The sequence below is a fragment of the Cinclus cinclus genome, chromosome 7 (assembly GCF_963662255.1).
Source record: "Cinclus cinclus chromosome 7, bCinCin1.1, whole genome shotgun sequence".
NCBI lineage: Eukaryota > Metazoa > Chordata > Aves > Passeriformes > Cinclidae > Cinclus > Cinclus cinclus.
In genome coordinates this window covers 9462679-9483170 of record NC_085052.1, presented here as the reverse complement: position 1 = coordinate 9483170, position 20492 = coordinate 9462679, and positions in this window count along the sequence as shown.

Here is a 20492-nt window from a genome sequence, read left to right as displayed (position 1 = left end):
AAATTAAAATCAATAAAGTCACCGAGTCCTCCATGTCACAGTTCAGACTCATAAAGAGATACAGCCACTAAATCCCCACAGTGCTCCTCTTTCACAATTGCACACATTAAGAAAAGGGAGGAAAGAGTTATATGAAACATTTGTCTGGGTATAGGAATCAGTTATCTTAATGATGCAATATCAAAAGGAAATATTGTCTCATTTAGACATCTACCAGCTACAGTCACTACAATGCTCCCAAAAGAATGGTAATTATTCTCACAGATGCCTAGAAATTAAGAATTATACTTTCACTATGTTTAATATCCTAGCTGTGGTTTCAAGGATCATCTGTCTTAGCAAAGCTTTGGGGATCTAATTCAATTGCTTTTTCCCTGTCATTGCTTATTTATAAAACATGTATCTTTCTGGTGATACTGTGTTCCAGTGGATCTCTCAGAAGCTGGAAAAATGGGTGAACAAGATAGATGTGATCTGTTCACCATGCCTCTAGGACTGCATCCTGTCCTTAGCTGTCTTGTTTTGCTAAACAAAGGACATACCTAAAAAATGCATCAGCCTCGAGCTCATTACACCACACGGTAGGGCAGAGATATAACCACCTTTTGGTACTTTGTGCTGGCTGTTCTGCTAAAACCAACAGCCAGCTGGTGATTTTTCAACTCAGCTAACAACATCTGCAAGGTGTGAGACATTTGCTTACCTGTGTGCAGACGAAGGATAATTCATAATGGATTATTTACAGGATCACACTATTATGGAACGGTTTTACCAGGAGTCCCAGAGTAATACCTAAATTGATAAGCTGTGCAGAGACAGGGGAAATGTAGCCATTCCTCAAGAGAGACACTGTAGTGCTTGGGGATGGCACATGCATGTGCTAATGATAAAGACAAAATATTAGTGTAATATCAGAGGATGAGAAAATAAGTAATCTATGTAAAACTTCTGAACCAAATCTCTGAGGTGTGTTGGCCACTGTGCTTTTTTGAGCATTTTCAGCAGCTCATGCAGTTTGTGTTCTGGGCCAAAACTGCTCAGCTTGAATTTTCTGTCACTCCTTATATGGTTAAAATTAACCATATGTTTAAGTGCTTTCAGGTTAGAAATGTTTATGGATAGGCAGCTTCAAATTCCAGGCTAACCAATGCATGTCGTCTTATCATCTTCCTTTAGGAAATAGCTGGCAGAGCCTTTCAGCCCTGAGAGTTCTCTCTCTCCGTAGTCCAGATTATATTGTTCTGATTAACAGACCACAAGATGGATTTCTTTCCAAACATCTGATGCCATGTGAATAATTTTCTTAATTAAAAAAAAAAAGGCAGAAAACAGAAAACATGAGCATGTATATTACCATTGTTGCTGTGATAACTGCGAACTATTACATATTTTACTTGACTGCTCCTGTGGTTTTGTACAGTTCTAGGAACATGAAGAAAACATTGTGAAGATGGTTTTAATGCAATACTATAAAAGTTTGGATTCAGCTGACTACCAGACGCTGAGTCATAAAGAGAGGAATGTTTCAGAGGTAATGGATTATAGACAGTTTGTAGGATTCAGTATTTATCCTTACTCGAAATCATTGATATATATCACCAGTGATTCTTGCTTGTCCAGGATCAATGTCAGTTATAACTTCTGGTCAATGTGGGGCAGCATCTGACCCTGTCACAGCAATAACCTATGACCTGGTGCAGGTCTTAGGGCAGGAGAAAGCGAGACTAAAAAACTAGCCAGTGCATGTAGGGGGGAAAGACGTGCTTAGAGTCTGGAGAGTGAATAAGGGAAAAGACAGTCGGTTTTCTAACATTTATTGATTAAATCCTACCCAGCCTCTTCATGGAGTGCAGCTGTCTGATATAAAAGTAGGAAGCCAGCACAGAGGATCAGCAGCACCGTGCAGGGGGAAATGCAGCTGTACGGCTCCAACAAATCTGGTGGTAAATGTGCATTGTGTCAAGGCATGGAGCTCTGGGCTCTCCCAGGTGCTGCGGGGCTCTGAGCTTGGTCTTTGTCACCGAGCTGGAGCTGCTGTTCTCCAGGGAAGCAGCTGCTGTAAGGATGGATGGAGTGTTTGGCTCCACCTGCAGTCATTGTAGGATTCAAACCGTGTCACTGCCTGGCTGGGTTCCTCTCACAATCTCCATACATGCACACAAACAAAATGACAACGATGGCAAAACACAAGATGGGAAGTGCAGCTGTCAGGAATTTCTTGGTTCACACAAGGAAAATGGAGAGTTGCCAAGAGAACTGAGAGAAGGAGGGCAAATCCCTGATAAAGGAAACCAAAGTAGACAGAAATAATAAAACAGGAGGCCTTTTAAGGCTTGAGAAAGTGTAAGGAAAAGAAAATGGTGTGGAGGCAGAGGAATAAAAAAGAGGAGCACCAGAGGGAAGTTATGGAGTTATTGTTGCTGCAGGACCACAGACCTGATGCCTGTATGCTAACTGTACTTGGTTTATAGTAAGCATCAAACCTCAGCATCTGTATTCAGATGAGCTGAGAGCACATTCCATAGATTCCATAGCACTTGTTAGGGAATGTTGTTTTCCTACTGCGACATTTAGTGACACATAGGAGATGAGCTAGTGGTCTCTGTCTCCACCTTCTAACAGAAGTAAATTTCTCCAAAACCAAAAGTCCTGAAATTCCTGGCTGATCTGCTCAATCTCTGTTTTAATTTCTGCTGGAGAGTTGTGAAACCAGGCCCTCAGAGTAAAGTGAGAGTGAATTTGTGTGAGGCCAGTAGTTGTGGGCAACTGGAGGGATAGGAAGGAGAAAATCACTCTGGTGGCTAACTGTGGGCACGTGCAAAGGAAATAATTTTAAACCACAAAGTGTTGTAGTGGCCTCTAAAATATGTATCTGACAAAAAGGCAGTTTAAAATAAAAGGCATTTGCTAGTTCTGGAACAAAGCAGCAATTTGAGCTCAGAGACACCTGTGAGAAGGTTTCCCTTGCTATGCTTCCATATGCAAAACACACGCCCAAAAGGAAAAAAAAGGACTGGGGAGCTGCAGTTATTGCTGTATGGGGCTGCTGAACTGCATTCCTGAAGGAAGAAAGGTGCAGAAGACAAGAGTGAAAAAGAAGCAGTCTGTTTTGAGCAAGAGGTCAAGGACCTGATTTGCAGCGTATGTCTTTTTATCCCAAAATGTCTCACCTAACAGAGATAGCCTCATAGGCTAAAATAGATGGCAGTGTTGTTAGGAAAAAACGGGGAGATTTAAAATGGGACCTGATTCCTGGTACTCCAAGATCAGTTTTGAAGAGTAAAATGTAAATCTATCCTCCACAAGGTGAGCCATTTCTGTTGCATGAGCATGAGATTTGGAACCCCTTATCTGTACTGAAATGCACCCTTCTCCCTCCTGTCCTTCCTCCCCTGAGTTCTCAATCCCAGATGCCGGAGTTCCTTCAATCACTTATCTGGCAGGTACATGAAATGCAGCATTAGTTCATGTGTTAATAAAATAAACTATCACAAAAGTCAACACCTGCTCAATATTCTTAACCCTTTCTACAAGAGTTAAGCTTGGAAGAACTGATGAAGCAACATTTGCTGTTATGTTTATAGAGTAGTTACATGTTACTGAGTGACTCAGATGACAAGGACTCATCCCTGGTCAGTCCTCTTTTGCTGTTGTTATATTCCAGGGAAGTACAGTGTTATGCAACTGCCTGTGAAACCTGGGGTCTAAAGTGCAACAAACTGGCCATTGTTGCACTAATTATTAAGTCCTATTAAGAGGCATAGGTGCATGTTGCTCATTTTATAGTCTGTGTGTAATTTGAGCCTTTCAAATTTTTCTTGAAAGCCTCAGCTTAGTTGCCTATCATCACCTGAAGCAAAGGTGATAAAGTTCAGGGGAGTTTTGCTGTTGGACTGGTCGCTGTATGCTGTTGTTGGGTCTGGAAGTGTATGTGCATTTAGGAAAAAAACTACCAGAGGCTGTGAAGGTGTGTTGGGGAAATTTCAAGGCTGTTGGTGACAGTCTATTGTGTTAGATGGACAAATTCTCCAAGTCAGTTTGCCTGTCAGCTCATGTGGTGGCAGCATATGGCAGCTTCAGGGAAAAGCAAGACCTTTTATGAGGACATAAATACCTAAAATATATGTCCTTGGACTATGGTGTTCAGTTTGCTCTCTTCATCTCTGGCTATACAGATTCTGAGGACTCTGATCACCTTGGCATGTATTATTGTAAAGAACAGAATGACTGCGTAAAACCAAGAAAATGTGTCTGTGGTCCAAGATCCTTTTCAATCATCCCATTGTTTCCTTCTTCACTGTATTGCCTGCTGCCTCCCAAACACTGCAGATAGCCTCTAATTCCATTAGCTCTGCACATGAGTGCTTAAGCTGCCCACTAGCATCCTGTCACTAGGCACAAACTTCCCTAAGGTGAATTATTACCCAATTATGGAAGTTTTGTAACCTTTTCTGAAGCATTCAGTGCTGGTCACTCAGTGCAGACCAGGCTTTGATTGATCAGGACTAATGGCAGGGCAATGTGAAGGAGGATCTTTTCTTGGAGCTGTCTTGAATAAGATAGCAGTAGTAGTGAGTAGCTAGTACAGAAATAAAGATGCAGGTTTTGCTTTTTGTCTTGAAGAAACTGCAGTTTATTATCACTTGGGATGTATTATATGAAGGTAAAGAAGAAATCAGAGAGAGCAGTAGCATCTGAACAAGGTTAGAGCAAAGAGGCATTGGGCAAATTCTCTCTCCTATTTTCTCATGGGTTTGTATCTCATGTCAGTTACTGACACCATAATTACAGATATGATGTACCAACAGAAGCAAAAGAGGTTTCCTGTAGTATTATGTTACCAGACTGGAAAACTTAAGGAATCCAAGAAGCGTTTTGTGTCTTGCTACCTGTCTTTTTGATCACAATACATCTGGTATTAAAATAGGTCATGGCCTTGCTACACAAAGTGCTGTGCAAACATACCACAGCAGACCTTCACCCAAATTGTCATGGAAAATCAATTTAAAGCTTCTCTTCCAGCTTTGTGATACTTTTGACCCAGGACAGATTTCTCAAACTATGTGGAGATTTGGTTTAGTGAGATGTGGGGAGAAGTGATGTGCAACAGATGGTGACTTGGGCATTTTTTACCTTGTCAGAAACTTCATTAGGAAATGTAGTTTCTACTTGGGATTTGAGGGATGTGGATGATTTGAGGATGTTGTGGAAAGATGTGCTGGAGGCTGGCAGTGGTTTTGCTGCTGTCTGTATGTGAATGAGATTACCAACTCAGATCATTCTGGGTTCATTGACCATCAGTGTTGTTAATATTGATCAGTTTTAGCAGTGGGAAAAAGGGAGGGAAGACCAGTGTTAAAAAAAGAAAGACAAAACTAAAAAGAAAAATAGTTGGAGATATAAACTAGCTACATGTAACTGAGCCCTTTGTATGGTATCCCTTATTATATAAAGTATCAAAAGCTCTTTATGGGTGTTGATAGATTTATGAGAAGGAGTGAGTTGGAAACAGAGCAGGAAGTTAGAGATTGTGCAGTAGTGATAAATTATTGGGGAATATAGTTCACATCTCTTGCTTTCCCAAAGTCCTTTGTGGAGTCACAAACGGCATACTGCTGTTTCTTCTGTTAGAATCTGGTCTCTGTCAATTAAATGTGTAAAGGAAATCTGCAGGGATCCTGGTAACACTGGGCAATGTCCAGACTTGCAATTGAAGCAATGTACATACGAAAGTGGGGGGATGAATATCAATCAAGAGTTCCTCTTACCAGATTTTAAATTACACTTCTGTGTATCAGTTTTCCTGGGTACAGCTAATGTAGAAAACAATGTAGCCTTCATGCCACTTGGACAACAAGAATAGCACAAAGTGAATCTAGAGCCTGAGATACAGAAGTAAAGGACTAAAACATGTGCTGAAGTGCCACATGTACACATCTTCTAAATACCTCCAGGGATGATGACTCCACCACTTCCCTTGGCAGCCTGTTCTAATGCCTGACAACCCCTCGGTGGTTTTGTTAATATCCAGTCTAAACAGGCAAGATAATCTGTTCCATAGCTTTCCCTGGGCCTGAGGTCAGACCGACAGGTGTGTAGCTCCCTGAATCCTCCTTCCAACCCTTCTTATAGATGGGCATCACATTTTCTAACTCCAGACTCACTCTGGACAGATAAAACAGAAAGGTAATCTGGAAATCTTTAGTATTGCAATCTGGAAAGCAAAATAATAAAAAAGGGATTAAAGTGATAATTTTTAGTTGATGGATTTTGTTTGTGAAGCTACAGTAATCTAATGGGGAACCTGAATTTCATTGAGAGAGTCTGTATGCTGCACAGGATTGAATAATTGACAGAAAATGAAAATACAACAGCATGGAGGATGATAAAGTACATGGCCAGTCTCTGGCACCCCAGTTTTTTTGAAGTGGCTCCAATCCCACCAAAACACTGCTGAGGGGAGCTTTGTCTTCAGCCCTGGCTCCTGCAGGAGAGCAGGCTGGTTGGTTTGTGTGAGTCAGACCAATTCTGGTAAGTCAGCTTGGATCAGATATGGGGCAGAAAAAAGCTGCTCCTCCTGGAGCACAGTGTTATCTGGTGGGTACAGCTACATTAAAGAGATGCAGCTGTTCTGGCCAGGAGATTTATTAACTCTTCATCTCCCAGGGTTCGTCTCACGGAGTTTGTGCAGGGGCTGTGCTGGCTTCCCAGGCAGCCTGCTCGTGAGAAGGAGCCAGGGCAGCTGTTTCCTCTCCTGAGGCAGAAGATGCCCTCTCTAAACCTTACAGCCCAGGTTAATCCAGGAGGCAGCATATATGAAAAGGTTTTGTGGACCTCTTCACTGTGTAGTTGTGGAAACTTGTAAATGATAGGTGTGGACAAATGGGGTCATCAAGGTGTACCCCTGAGCATGAAGACCACAGCCAAGGACAGAGCTTGCCTTCCCTTTCTACCAGCCAGAGTGCTCTGAATCATGGGAAAAGCAGAACTTTTTGGTATTGGAGATATTCTACAAGCCATATCAAAATAAAAGTATATGAGATGTTTAATACAGAATAAGCTTCAGCACAGCTGCAGACTCATCAGTGATTATGTTCTTGGCTCTCATTTTTTAGGCAGACCTTCAAAGTCAGCTTTGGTTTATTTGACATAATTGCTGTAATAGTACCCACCAGCCTGTTAATGTAGAAATCTCAGGTGTTTGTTATTCAGGTCAATATGTCATACATAGATATTCCCTATTTTTCCACACTGCTTGTTAGTATAATGCTCAGGAATGAACTAATGTAATGTAAATAATTTAATTAGGGCGAGATCATTAGATCTACTCACCCCCAAACTAACATTATTTTTTAAAAGCCATATTTCAATTCATAGGAAGCAGACTGCACATATAAAAGGCTGCCTCACAGCCAATCAGCAGTTTTTAAAAAAGTAACCCTTTGGGAAGGTCTAACTTAATTTGTAATTTCTTTGTCTCCAGCTCAGTGGAGAATGAATAAAAACCCCAGTTCCTCTCCCAAACCCAACCAAGCACACAGTGGAAGCTAACTCAGGCAAAAGCAGCACACAGCAGTCTCACAGGCCTGGGTGCTGAATGGTGTGGCCATTTCTTGGTGTCCACATTAACAATCCAGTCCCAACCAGGAATCTGATATGTTAGTCAATGCTCATCTCAGTTGGGTTTATAGAGCTATGGAGACTTATAATTGGTTCATAAATTCTTTTCCCTAAGCCATTGTTAAGACTGTTATTGCTAAGAAATTATTTGGCTTTTCTGTTTCAGGCCTTTTTCACTAGAGTCCTGAAATTTTTGGTTGCCTTTACTTAAATAATGAATCTCTTTCCCACAGAATGTCTCTCATTTTACTACAAAAGTATTTCCATCTTTTTTTTTTTTTTTTTTACTTTTTTAATGCATAAACAATTGAGTGGGAATTTTTTCATTATTCTGGAAGAGACATCAATACCTTTGCCTTTTTTGTGCAAAAGGAAAAATCAGTCAAGGAAGAGGTTGAATTCCTTATTTTGGTTTGTGTTACAGTAGTGATGAGAGGGATATGCTGGCAGATGTGACCTTGGAGGCCAATGTTCTGGGCACCCTGGAGTCCCAAAGGAGTAGAGGAAAAGGACCAAGCATGAGAGAACAGGCTGTCCTCTGGGCTTGAGGCTGTCTCAGGTCACAGGCTACCCTATGCCTGCAATGTGCTGTGCACACTATAAGATATTTAAATACTCACATATGTCATACTGCAGGGTAAAGTAGCTTGGTACTGCCTTGATTTCTTCAGTATGAGCTATAATCCTGCTCCAGAAATAAGCCTTGAATTTGAATTCACACTGGGAGGAGGCAAGATGTTGAAGTACAGTCACCTCTGTGTATCTCAATTAAATATGCCTTCAGGATATTCTAAGGGAGTACAGAATATGTGCCCAGAGACACATAAAAAGATATTTTGTTCTTATTATCATTTTTATTGCTGTGGTTATTACCAGGTATTGGTTTATTTTACTTATGAATTCTTGACTGAATTCCTCAATGAGTTCTTTTAGAATACCTCTGTTCCTGTGTAGGTGTGTCCATCAGCTCAGGGCATGGTCAGAGGATTGCTGTTGGGTAGTTCATATGTGGGAAGGGATCAGAAGCTTGGAGAGTGATGAACAAGAAATAAGAAGTCAAGGTAAACACTTCACTGGCTTTTGTAGGCTCCTGACTGAAAACTGGTGTGTAGGGTGAGGACTTTATAAAGGAGCAGATCATCACTATTATACTTCAGTTCAAAATATGGCAGCACCTCAGTGTTTTCAGCTCCCATTAGCTGAACTTGTGATAAGATGATAGCTGACTGTTTAAAGGGACTTGAAAGGCTTTTTTGAAGAATTTGGGACTGGAAACTTTGACTTGGTTTCCTTCTGATATGGACATAGTTATGGGGCTTCATAGCCTGCCTTATTTCAAGATTTGTTTAATACCTTCATAATTACATTAAATTGGCCAGGAAATAGGCTGAGGTTGAGGATATGAAGACCTACCCACTCTGCATGATCCTGCATGGCAGCCTGATTTCAAGGTTTTCTTGGTTTCATTGCATATTCAATATGGGACAAAGGTATTTCTGCATTTTAATCTGTGTTTCTTTTTTTTTTTTTTAATTACTCTAATTCTAATTATGTAAGGGGAAGTTTTATGATGCAGACATGTTACATTATTATCTCTGTAACAGGAGTCCAGAACTATTAATCAGAATGCTCCAAACAATGGTAGTTGTAGTGAGCAGAGGATAGAAAATGGGGAAAGGAACACAGCCACAGCTGCCTCACTGCTTCAGAGAGCATGCAAGTGTCCAAAATATAAAGATCAAACAAAAATATTCACATTTACTGTGATTTGATATAGGCTAAATTCACTTTAGACTTAGATACCCATCAGATTGCATCAGCTTTTTCATCTCTGCTGCAACAGGAAACTTTGATTTTATTTCCAAGGGACTTGAGTTTGGGTTTCATCTAAATTAAGTTGAGTATTAGGGCCAGTGAAAACTGCAACTGAACTCTTCCATCCTCCTCCATTCAATTTCATGCCTCCAATTACTGTGTTTCTAATGAAAGGGATGTTTACTACCAGGCATCTCACTTGAACAGATTTGGCAAGCTGCTGAGAAATGTAAGTCACAAAACATTTGATATGAATGATTTTTTCCCCATCAAAAAGATCTTGTGTCAAAAGTGAAGACAAGTCTCTGCTTTTGCTCTTCCTAATTACGGGATGTTAGACATTAAACATTGAACTGGAAATCCAATTACATGATTATTAATCAGATGCATTTTTTTCAACTTGGGGGGAAAAAAGGCTAAGTGAAACATGAAAGTCCACTGGGAAACACCACCAATTAAAGCAATTAAAAAAGGACATGAAATTCTTAATTTTTACACTTGGCTAGATAGTTGATTGACTGGGCTTGACTCTCCTGGGAGTGGGTGTGCAGGGCAGTTTTTTATTTGCTTCTTGATATCACATGCTTCTGTTACAAAGAATAATACATTTTCTTTGCAGGAAAATTTACTTATTGTGATATGGGTAGATGATCAGGTTTAAAACGTTTGATCAGGTTAAGTGATGCCTGTCATTTAACATTTCCACTCACAGGGAGAAGCACATATTCCCTCCACTCTTATTCTGCAGACAGACTTTCTGACAGCTGAAGTGTAGCCAGTAAATTTCTTTTCCATTAGAAGCAAATTGTACAACAATATACTAAAGTAATTACATCATAAATCTTCTTGCCTTGAAGTTAGACTCTGTGGTACACACTCATAAAATAGTGCAGTAGCAAATAAAATCACTGCATCTGTGTATATTTGTCTTGCAATAATTTTTCTGAGGGTGGTCTATAACATTGAAAAATGGGAATTAAGGAGGAACTGAAAGGAATTCAGTGTTTCTTGCTTTGTATAAGAGAGGGGCTATGGTTCTTCAATTATTAGGGCTACCTTGGAGCTGAACATGGCTCAAAGCAAAGATCATTGCCAGAAGTCTCCTTAGATGTGCATTAAGAACTGATTGTAATATTCCCTTGATCATCCACGGTATGGTGAGTCTTACTGAAGATCTGAGTTCAAGACAGTGTTGAAGCACCTTAGGAGTGTAGCCAGTGTAGATAGAATACCTCTAGGATAAATCTAACCATTGCATGGCTCTAAAATGATTTGAATATCAGGGAGACACAAATGAGAATATTTTCACAAAAAGAAGTAACTGCCAATACACATATTTTAGCTCCCTAGAAAAGAACAGAACATTTAGGTGATGTACCTAAAGCATTCACTTGGCACCTGAATGTGAACAGGCATCATTTAGCATTCACCACTGTCCACTGTGTTGTTACCTGTGGCAATAAAGTTGTGGTTTCTTGGCAGTTTTGTTCCTAAAGACAAGGGCTACCCTGGAGATAAACTCCTGTAACCTTTCTGATACTCCATGAATTGTGCAATAGGAAAGTTTCTTTCCTTTTTTTGGTGAGAAGATGACAGCAGTGGTCCTGTCCCATCCCATCCTCCTTCTCCAGGTGGACTACCAGATCTTCAGTTTTCTATATTATATTATTTATTTCATAGTATATTGCTGAAGAGCTCTGGATCCAGCTCTTCCACTGCCAGGCTGGATTTATAGGAGTGCATGCCAAGTTTAATTTGCTGCAGTGTGTATGGATCAGCAGTCAGAACGTGTGGGCTTTGTCTCTTCCCAGAGCAATGTCAGTGCTGTCATTCACTCCTCCCAAATAAGGGGCAGCTCTTATAGAGTTATTTCCAGGCTATTTGTGGGTCATTTCCAGGACCATATCTTGTGTTTTGGTGGCACAGAGGGAGAGGGGGATTCATGGTGGTGATCAGATTGCTGGAGAAAACAGTACAGGAAAAACATACGCTGAAAAATCCCACAGTGGAGCTTGTGATTCTGCATAACACTGCAGCCGTGGATCAGCCATGGCAGCAGGAGCCCAGCAACCCCAGGTAAATGGGCATTGCTATTCTGTGAACTACTGCCCTCATATAGACAGCATCTCTGGCTGGGTCATGAAAGCTCAAAACAGGAGTTTGACTGATTCATTTGGGAACCAGGCATGTACAGGAGCACCACAGAGATATTTTCCCTGCACGGGAAGTTCATTTGATTATATTCACTATATTTGGTGTGATTTGCTGCGCTCAGATATTCAGCTGCAATTAGATGGTTAGAGATTCATAATTAATCTTGACTCTGTGCTGCCTGTCAATCTGTTCCCTTACATAGCTTATGGCACTGTTCTGAATATTTTGGTGAGGAAATACCCCTCTTTGGAGTGGTTGCTGATGGCAGGAGTTCTGTCTGTATCTCCTGTCAATGTCTCTTCTCTTCGAGGCCCTTTAGAGAATTGTCTCTCAAATGGCAATATGATTACTTTTCTTGTCTTATTCAGAGATCTCTCAAAGCCCTGCTGAGCTGGTGATGTCTTGAGTTTTAGCTTTATACTTTTCATCACTGTTGTCTGGACATCAGAACTGCCCCCCCCGACCCCCCAATTATTTGTTCCTTTTTGCCTGAGCATATTCCTTGATTAAATCTCTTATTTTGTTTTCTTCTCACATTAGGATTTCTCAGAATGTACAGATTCATCTAAGTTAGCTCCTTCTGCTTTCCTCCTTCCTAAAAAGGCCCATATTCTTGTTGCCTTTATATTTAAAATGCTATTAAGTTTATTTTGCACTCACTGACCTTCCTGCTTTTCAGTTCATTCTTTCATAAAGATCTCTCTAGATTCAACATATATTTCTTCATATAGCAGAGCTGTCCAGTCAGTGGAGATCCTATTGACACTCTTCTACTTCCTGCTTAAAAAACAAAAAAAAAGAAAAAAAAAAAGTGCTTCTCAGTCAGGTTATTGGATATTCAAGAATGGGCATGGAGAGATCATTTGAAAATCATATTGTTTCCAGAAATTTGTGGATCTCCCTCACAAGTTATACCCTCCTGTGGATGAAAAAGCTTCGAATTATGCTATAAAGCTGGGTATTTTGTGCAATTTGGTAAAAATGAGTTCTAAAGTTTTCTTTCTCTGAGAGAATCTCTAGGACATCTCTTAAGTTCCCCTGAAGTTCAAACAGTTTTGAGTCTCTGTTTAAACACGTGGGTTGTGCTCTTTTATATTTACGTATAGATACAGGAGAGGTGGGAAACTTGAGATGTCTCTGCTGTGCTTTACTTTGCAGTGCTGAATAGAGAAGCAAATCCAGATTATTCACTGCACATTTTGCTTTGCTTTCATTTACATTTGGCATCAGGATGCAGCTGTTCTGACTCTTTGTAAGATGAGGTCATATTCATCATTCCATGTTTAAACACTCCTTGTGTTTTCAGTGTCTTGTAATACACATCCTACTAGAGAGTTAAACTATAATCTCTGGTATTTTCATTTTTCATTTTTTCCTGCAGCTGCTGAAATGAATGATGATGATGTATTTCTAACCAAAAGCATCTGTCATTTAAACTCCCTAACTTCCCTGAGATTTCAGAACTGTTAGAGGTCAACTTAGAGCCTTTTATCCTTCGGTTCATGAAGTCTGGCAAAAGTGTTTAAGTGGTGTCCAAAGGGTACCTCCAGGTACGTGTTATTTGGGCTAAAATCTGTATTGCCTTGTTAGAAGTTCAGTTTCCTCTAGAGTTCAGGCTTTATGGTAATCTAAGTAAATTATTTGAAATTATGGAAGAGAAAACAAAAGGTTTTTTTTTCATTAGATCCTCTAAAAAAATGCTTATTGGACAAAGAAGTTGGGAAGTTTTGCTTTATGAAATTGTGCTTTCTTTGTCTTGTCCCTTTTTTTGCAACTGCAGAGATATTAAACACTAAACTCAATTTGTTTTCTAGTTCCATGGTGAGATTCAACTAATTGAATAAGTATGAAACTAGTTTAGATTGCCCAATTCTTAAAACAACTAAAAGACTAAGGTGTCATCTGAACTAATGCTGGTATTTATAATGCTGGTAATTATATTTTATAGTACCCAGATGATTACCAAAAGTGGGAAAACCCATAGGAAAAGACTGTCTGCCTGGGATAGGTGGAACTGGGAGTTATTGGCAGAGGTTTTTTTTAGTGTGGATTCACAGCCTCCAGACAGTTTCTAGCTTTGCCAGAAGTTTTCAGAAGGTTATTTCTTCTTTTTCTTTTGAGGGTTCTCTTTAGTTTCTTGATATCATATTTTATGTCTCCTGGTGTTTCCTACAGGGATAATACAGGGGCCTTCTAGTGGAAGGTGACACTTTGGCAAGGACTGAGAGAGATGAAGTTGATTTGTGCAAAGAAACTATAATAATAATAACAACAACAACAACAACAACAACAACATTAAAAGCTGGATTAAGCACATTCATCCTATATTGTGTCTTGAGCCAAAGGACCTACTGACACATTTCTCACATAAATCAGGGTGTCAGGATGTTTCACAGATGGGGTGGTTGGGGCAAGCACTGAGCACTCAAGGAGCACAGAGGGAGATGCTGATTTTCTAGAAGAGACTTCCCTATAGTTTTTAACTGACTCTTGAAAATGACAATCTTAGTCACTAAAAGGAACCCCAGAAGGACAACAGCTGCTTGGTTCAGTATAGTTTGTACAGTTTCATTCTCTGTGTGTTTGTATTTATGTCTCATACTTCTAAGAATATTAACCAATTTCAGCTAATTTAGATGAAGTGGTGCAGGACAGTAGGAATTGGGATAATTCAATTCCCATGAGGTTTTTGTAACACAGCATCTTCAGGTTGTGCCAAAGTGAAAACTAAGCATTCTGAGAAATTGTATATATTCCTTGGTTGTACATCTCTTGCAGGATAGTTTCAAAGGAAATGAGGAGCCCACAGGACTCCCTTATAAACTGATGTACTGGAGGCAGAGAGCTTGTGTTAGCTCTCTGTGTTAGCTATGGACCAAAGTCACCTCAATGGCAGAGCAATGTTACCTGTGAGATTATTTGAATCACAGTTTTTATACCTTGTCTACATTCTGCCTCATAAAATACCACAGAAATGAAGTAAAGGGGGAACATGGTCTCCACTAGAGACATCTCTGTAACATCAGAAACTGAGTATAGATAGAGCAAACCCCACCACGCAGCACTGAAATGAAACCCAGCACAGTCTAACCCGGCTCAGCCATCTCTTCAGTCCTTAAATAGCAGCCAGGGAGATGTGTTGGTCAGTGAGCACCTCCAGCCTTTGTGCAGTCACCATTATTTCTATAGACTGGGCATGTAGGAGCTCAGTGGTTGTTGATAACCCCAACAGTCTGCAATGTGAACGTCCAAAAAAACCCAAGCAGATTCCACCTCGTGGAGATAATACATCGCCCTACATTTTTGTTTCAGTTTTACACGTCACTGTTCCCTCATCTTTACTGCCTCTGGGGAGAAAAAGAAAATACTGAATTCCTCATCTTGGGTAAGAGAGAATAATTCAGAGAGATTTGTCAACTCAGTACAAGCCTTCAGATTTGGTTCTTTGGTGGTATATAGCAGCAGATATCTCAAGGCTTGGAGAAAGATACAGAGACTTGAACTCCTGATTGAAAACTTAACTGAGAGCATCTTCTCCAGCATGGGTGGATTTCAGAGGAGCCATGGAGTGAAGCTGCAGGGAATTAATCTGGTTTCTCTATAGATATGAAGCAGGAATAGAGGAAATGTTGGGGCTGAGCTTTCTGCTGATCCTCCTAGAGGTTGTGAAACTCTGGTCCTTAGGAATCAGAAAGAAAACCTGCAGTAATGGCTGCATGCTGGCAGCTTCCCATAGTGAATAATGTCTTTATTTTGCTGCAGAAAGTGCTTTAGCAAAGCTGTGGAGTGTGGCTGAGGGGTACCACAGCCCTCAAACAGCACTGCCAGCTCAGGCTGTCCAAGGGACACAAAGGAACCAGACTTAAAGGGAGAAAAATTTGCTTCTTCCACCTTGTTCATGTCACAAGAACTCCTGAGTGAGAAAATCTGTGACATGCTGGGAGGAGCCTTTCTTTTTGTTTTCCCCTACACTTTTCTCATAATAACCTCAGTTGTTGTCTGCCACGACCTGGACTTCTGTCTGAAGTGCTGAAAATGTCGAGGCATTTCTGATGTTCCTCAGTATAAGAAACCACAAGCAGCAAATCCAGCCATTCTTTTATCATTATGCAGCATTATGAAAATAATTTCTCCATTTCCATAGGCTGCTGGTGCCATTGATTGTACTATTCTCTGGCAGTCGGCGCCAGACTTATCCTTTCAACCACACAAAGATTACCTTGCTTTCCTCTCAGCTGTGTGATTCTTTCTTGACACTGTCTGCAAGACCACAATTTGGACTACCTGGTTTTCTCCCTTCCTGTACCCTATCAGGCTTTTGCTTTTGTAGGAACTCAACACATCCTTTTGTTATGGCAGAGAACAATGGGGTTTCAAATAGCTAAGATGAAACACGAAAATCTTCTAGAAATGCAAAATGTCACTTTTTCTTATCTTCTGTAATGCTGGACCCTGTTCTAGATGTAAAGAAGTTGGGCCATTCTTCTTTGCTGGAGGTTTCAGGGATCTTGCAGCAGAGTCCCTGGGGCTTTACTGTGGTTAAGCAAAATGCATTTACTGCCAGAGGGCAATAAAATTAAGAAAAAAATCAATAGTAAATAATGACAACTATTTATCTTATTTGAGGCCTACAAAGCAACTAAAACTGAGATTGTGTTCAAGTAGACTCAAAATAGAATTTATGCAATAAATCTCCCAAATCAACCTAAAATCTCTTCCTAGCTGGAACAGCAAGGATCTGGAATTCACTTGGTTATGAGGCACAATATACCAGATTTAGAACAGTGTATCCCAGTCCCAAAAAAGGCCAAACTATGGAAAGCTGTTAGGAATACAGCCTAATCCAAGGATTTAAAACCCATGCAAGTGTTTAAGCAGGTTGCAAAATTGTTAGAAATCAGGAGCTTTCCCAGTTTTAGTTGGTGGGCACTGAAAACTCTGGAGTATCAGCAGTGGCATAGTGAATAAGACAATTTTCTTGAATTGGTGCCTGAAACTACTAAGTCTGTGAGCACTCCCAGGAAAACGATCCAAGGATTGATTTGAGAATCAGCACATCATGAGACCCTCTGGGAGCCTTCCCTCAGTCCTTCATAGATTGTAAAGCTCTGGGCAGCTGAATGTAAGTCATTAAAGCTCCTAATTCTATCCATTAGTACACTCATTAATATTTCTCAGTAACTTGGGATACAACATTTCTCATGACAAGCTTAGAAAAGTTTTTTCTTCCATCTAATTTTAACTTAGAGACAGCTATAAGGAACAAAAGCTCACCACTGAGTGGAAGAAAAACTATTTTGTAAAATTTATGTTTGCAGAATCTGTCCTTCTGGGCAAAGCAGTTAGAAGCATTTTACTTTAGGGATTAAAATCTTCCATGAAGTTGTTGAATGTAGGGATGTTTAACTTTTGTCATTGGGCTCAGTGTTGCAGCCTGGAGCATACTGAACTGCTAACAGTAAAACAATGAACTTTTCACAGCAGGTCCCAAAAGGAAAAACAAAGAAATACAAAGAAAAACTTCTGGGACCTTAGGAACTGGATAAATTGCTGCTGCTGCTAAATTGTTCCTATGCTCCAGAGATGGATGCCATTAGAAGACAGCCAGCTTGAATAATTGCTTTTAGGTAGAAAAATAGAATTGCAGGACCACAGAATATCTGGAATGGGAAGAGAACTCCTGAGGTCTTCTTATCCACCCCCCTACTCAAGCAGGTGCAGCTAGAACCAGTTTCACAGGACGATGTCCAGATGACTTTTCAATATCTCCAACAGCAGGATCTGTTATCTTCCATTGCACGTGTATATTCAAACACATATAGACATATTTATATAGTTTTAAAACTTATATGGATAGAGCTTATATATGCACATTTGTATATGTTTATATTTATGTATATATAAACACTCATATGTATATGTGTGACCATGTATTTTAACAGCAACATCTGGATGATCAGCAGGAATTTGATGATTTGCGTTTACAGAGATATTCTGTAAACTTGAGGGGAAAAGCCTTGAACTTTTTCATTCCAGTGAGGAAAAAAACCCTTCAGTGCTAACCCAGGAGGGTGATAACTGCTGGCTGGAAATGGTGACATTGTTACTGTTCTAAAGCAAATAAATAGTGAGCAACAGGTCCTCTTCACTTTCCATGCTATCATTTAGCCCTGAGTTCAGAGGCTAAACATTTGCTTTTTCATCTTGAGGAAACCTCATTAAACACTTTTTTAAAAAATAATAAAGTTTATTCATTCTTAAGAGGAATTTATGGGAATAAAAAGTAGGGGCAGTGGCCTTAAGAGACTTGGAGGCCTGTAGGATGTATCCTGTGCTGCCAAAGTCAATATTCCCTTTATACATAAAACAAGGCATCGTCAGGCTCCAAGAAAAAATAGAATAACTCACTTTCTGCAGGTTTTTTTTGGTTTAGCTTCTCATACGGGCTGTAGAATTTTGGTTCCTGTGTGCACAGCGACACTACTGTAATCTGACTTTAACTTCCAGTGTTCTCTACCAACGTGGATATTTATGGCACATCCCTGCTGATGTTGGTTATTTCTCCTCTCTCTAATTCCCTAGTTGTGCTAACAGTCACTGAAAGCTCAGTAGACCTTTCTGGGTGAAGTCTGGCTAGGACAAGACCAGAGCAGTGCTGGAGTGTATCTGATGAGCAGAGCTATCCAGTCAAAGACAGAACCACATAGTCAGAGGGAAGAGGTAGAGATGGCCCATGGAGACAGTCTGGCCTGGAGACAGTGCATTGAATACCATGTATTTTGAGCTTTTTGCTTGGAGGACTCTCTTGGGGTATTCTGGTGCCCTGTGGCAGTGGAGGATTTCTCATACTGAAGAGGTGATGTGGAGGTATCTGGTACCAAACCAGGACAGTTTAGGTGTTTTGGCTGCAGCAGCATTTCCTCCTGTGCACAGCAGCACTGGAGATGTGAGCAGAGCCTCTTCTGCTTGATCTCTCCCTTCCTGCTGCATTCACTCCCAACTTTCCAGCCCTATAAGTGTGTGCTCACCCAGTGCCCTTGAGGCCAGCAGAACTGGCTGACAGAGGCTTTGGACAATGCTGAACAGGCCAGACCTGCAACTCTCCTGGCATTCCAAGACAAATTCCCCCTATGGATTCAGTGAGACTCTTGGTACAAGCAGAAACTCAGAGGATTAGAAGACATATCTTCTATATCTGCCCCGTTGCACTCATGTTCCTCCAACACTGCAGGCACCTTTCTGCCTTAGCTCAGAACTCCTTGTTCTGCTGGGATTTCTGCATGGCAAAGGACTTCAAAGCCTTTGCTTAATTTGTGTTTGCACTTCCAAGTACTGAATGAGGTTGTAAGGCAAAGGTAGGTTCCTTCTAAGTACTTGTGGGTAAACATGAAAGTTACAACCTTCTGCTCCTTGCTCCTTTCATCTTTTCAGGCTCACAGATAAAATGCAGTAGGGTTTTTGAACTTCGCTGAAAGTTTTAATAAAAGAGTGACTCAGATGTTCTTCTGTTGAGCTCCTCTTCTCTTTCACCATTCCTTTTGTTTTGGCTTTTTCTGCCCTTTCATTTTTCTTCTGCTTCCCTTCTTACCTTCTCCCATCTAATCCTTTTCAGCACAAGTTTCAGATGGCTTTTGTGGACATCTTTTTGAATTGTTGATATGGGGCATCAGCGCTCTGCACCTGGGGACCTCATTTATTACGGCCTCCAAATCTGTCCACTACCCAGTCCCTGACATCTTGGATGTAGGTGAAAATTTGTGGAAAAGGGATTATTTCAGTATTGTGTTGCCAGTTTACCTCCAGGTTGCCATGGGGAGAAGTACTAAGGATATCTCTCCAGTGACTACAGAGAGAGCACAGAAGATTAAAATCCCCAATTTTTAGATTCGCCTCACTACCCCCTCCTATATTTGGGAGCTCAAGAAATATTTCAACAAAAAGGGGAGAATCGGAACGTGATTGGCAATGATTTATCTCAAAGGGAGATTTCTTTGAATTCTGCCATATCATCCAGCAACACAGAAAAACTTCTGCTTTCTCAGACTCTCAGCAGCTTCCCAGCTGTCTTCTCTGTAATTTTCTAGCAGTTTGGTCTATTTACACTAAGTATAATTTCTTATATTGACACCAACTGGAAAGCAGCATTGGCATATAAAATAGCACCATTTATTTCAACTGTTGGCATGCACATGTCTAGATTACAGTGCCTGGGTAATTGTAACCAAGATGTTAATATCAACATTAGAGGTAGAAGTCCTGAGACATTTTGTGTTTCATCCACTAGATCAAAGATATAGAGCAGCTGCAAATACTCAGGTCAGTGACATGAGATGTTTATTTTGCTGAGCTTTCTGTTAGCCCCAATTTTCTTTTAATCTTCTGAACAAAATCATCATGATGAACATCCCAGTTACAAATATCTTCTTTTAGATATTTAGGCATCAGGACTTCTGTGAGTGAATCACTCCAGTGACTTTCAGGATGAACCCCATAGGCACATAGCTCCTCTTGGAAGTTTTAATTATTTGCTTGACTTGACTTTTGTGCCAGCTGGAATCTGATAATTTAACTGATAATAATGTGTACTGGTGCAGCTGTTTATCTTCCAGTACTTACTCTATGAAGTATTGTCAGATTTGCTGCATCAAAGGTTATAAAGAGCTTAGGTCCTTGAGGTATTCTTTTCATACTATTTTTTCCTAATGTTGAGAGCATTAGCTGTAATTTAACCATTCTGTGCCTGAAACACATCTTGCTCAACTCCATTACAATGCTTCAGTGGCTTGTATGTGTAAACAAAAATAGCCTAATATCCTGCACAGTGATTAGTTCTTCTATGTGCTTGCCAATGTGACATTCAGCCACACATATCCAAACAAAGTTTCCTGAGATTCAGATACTGG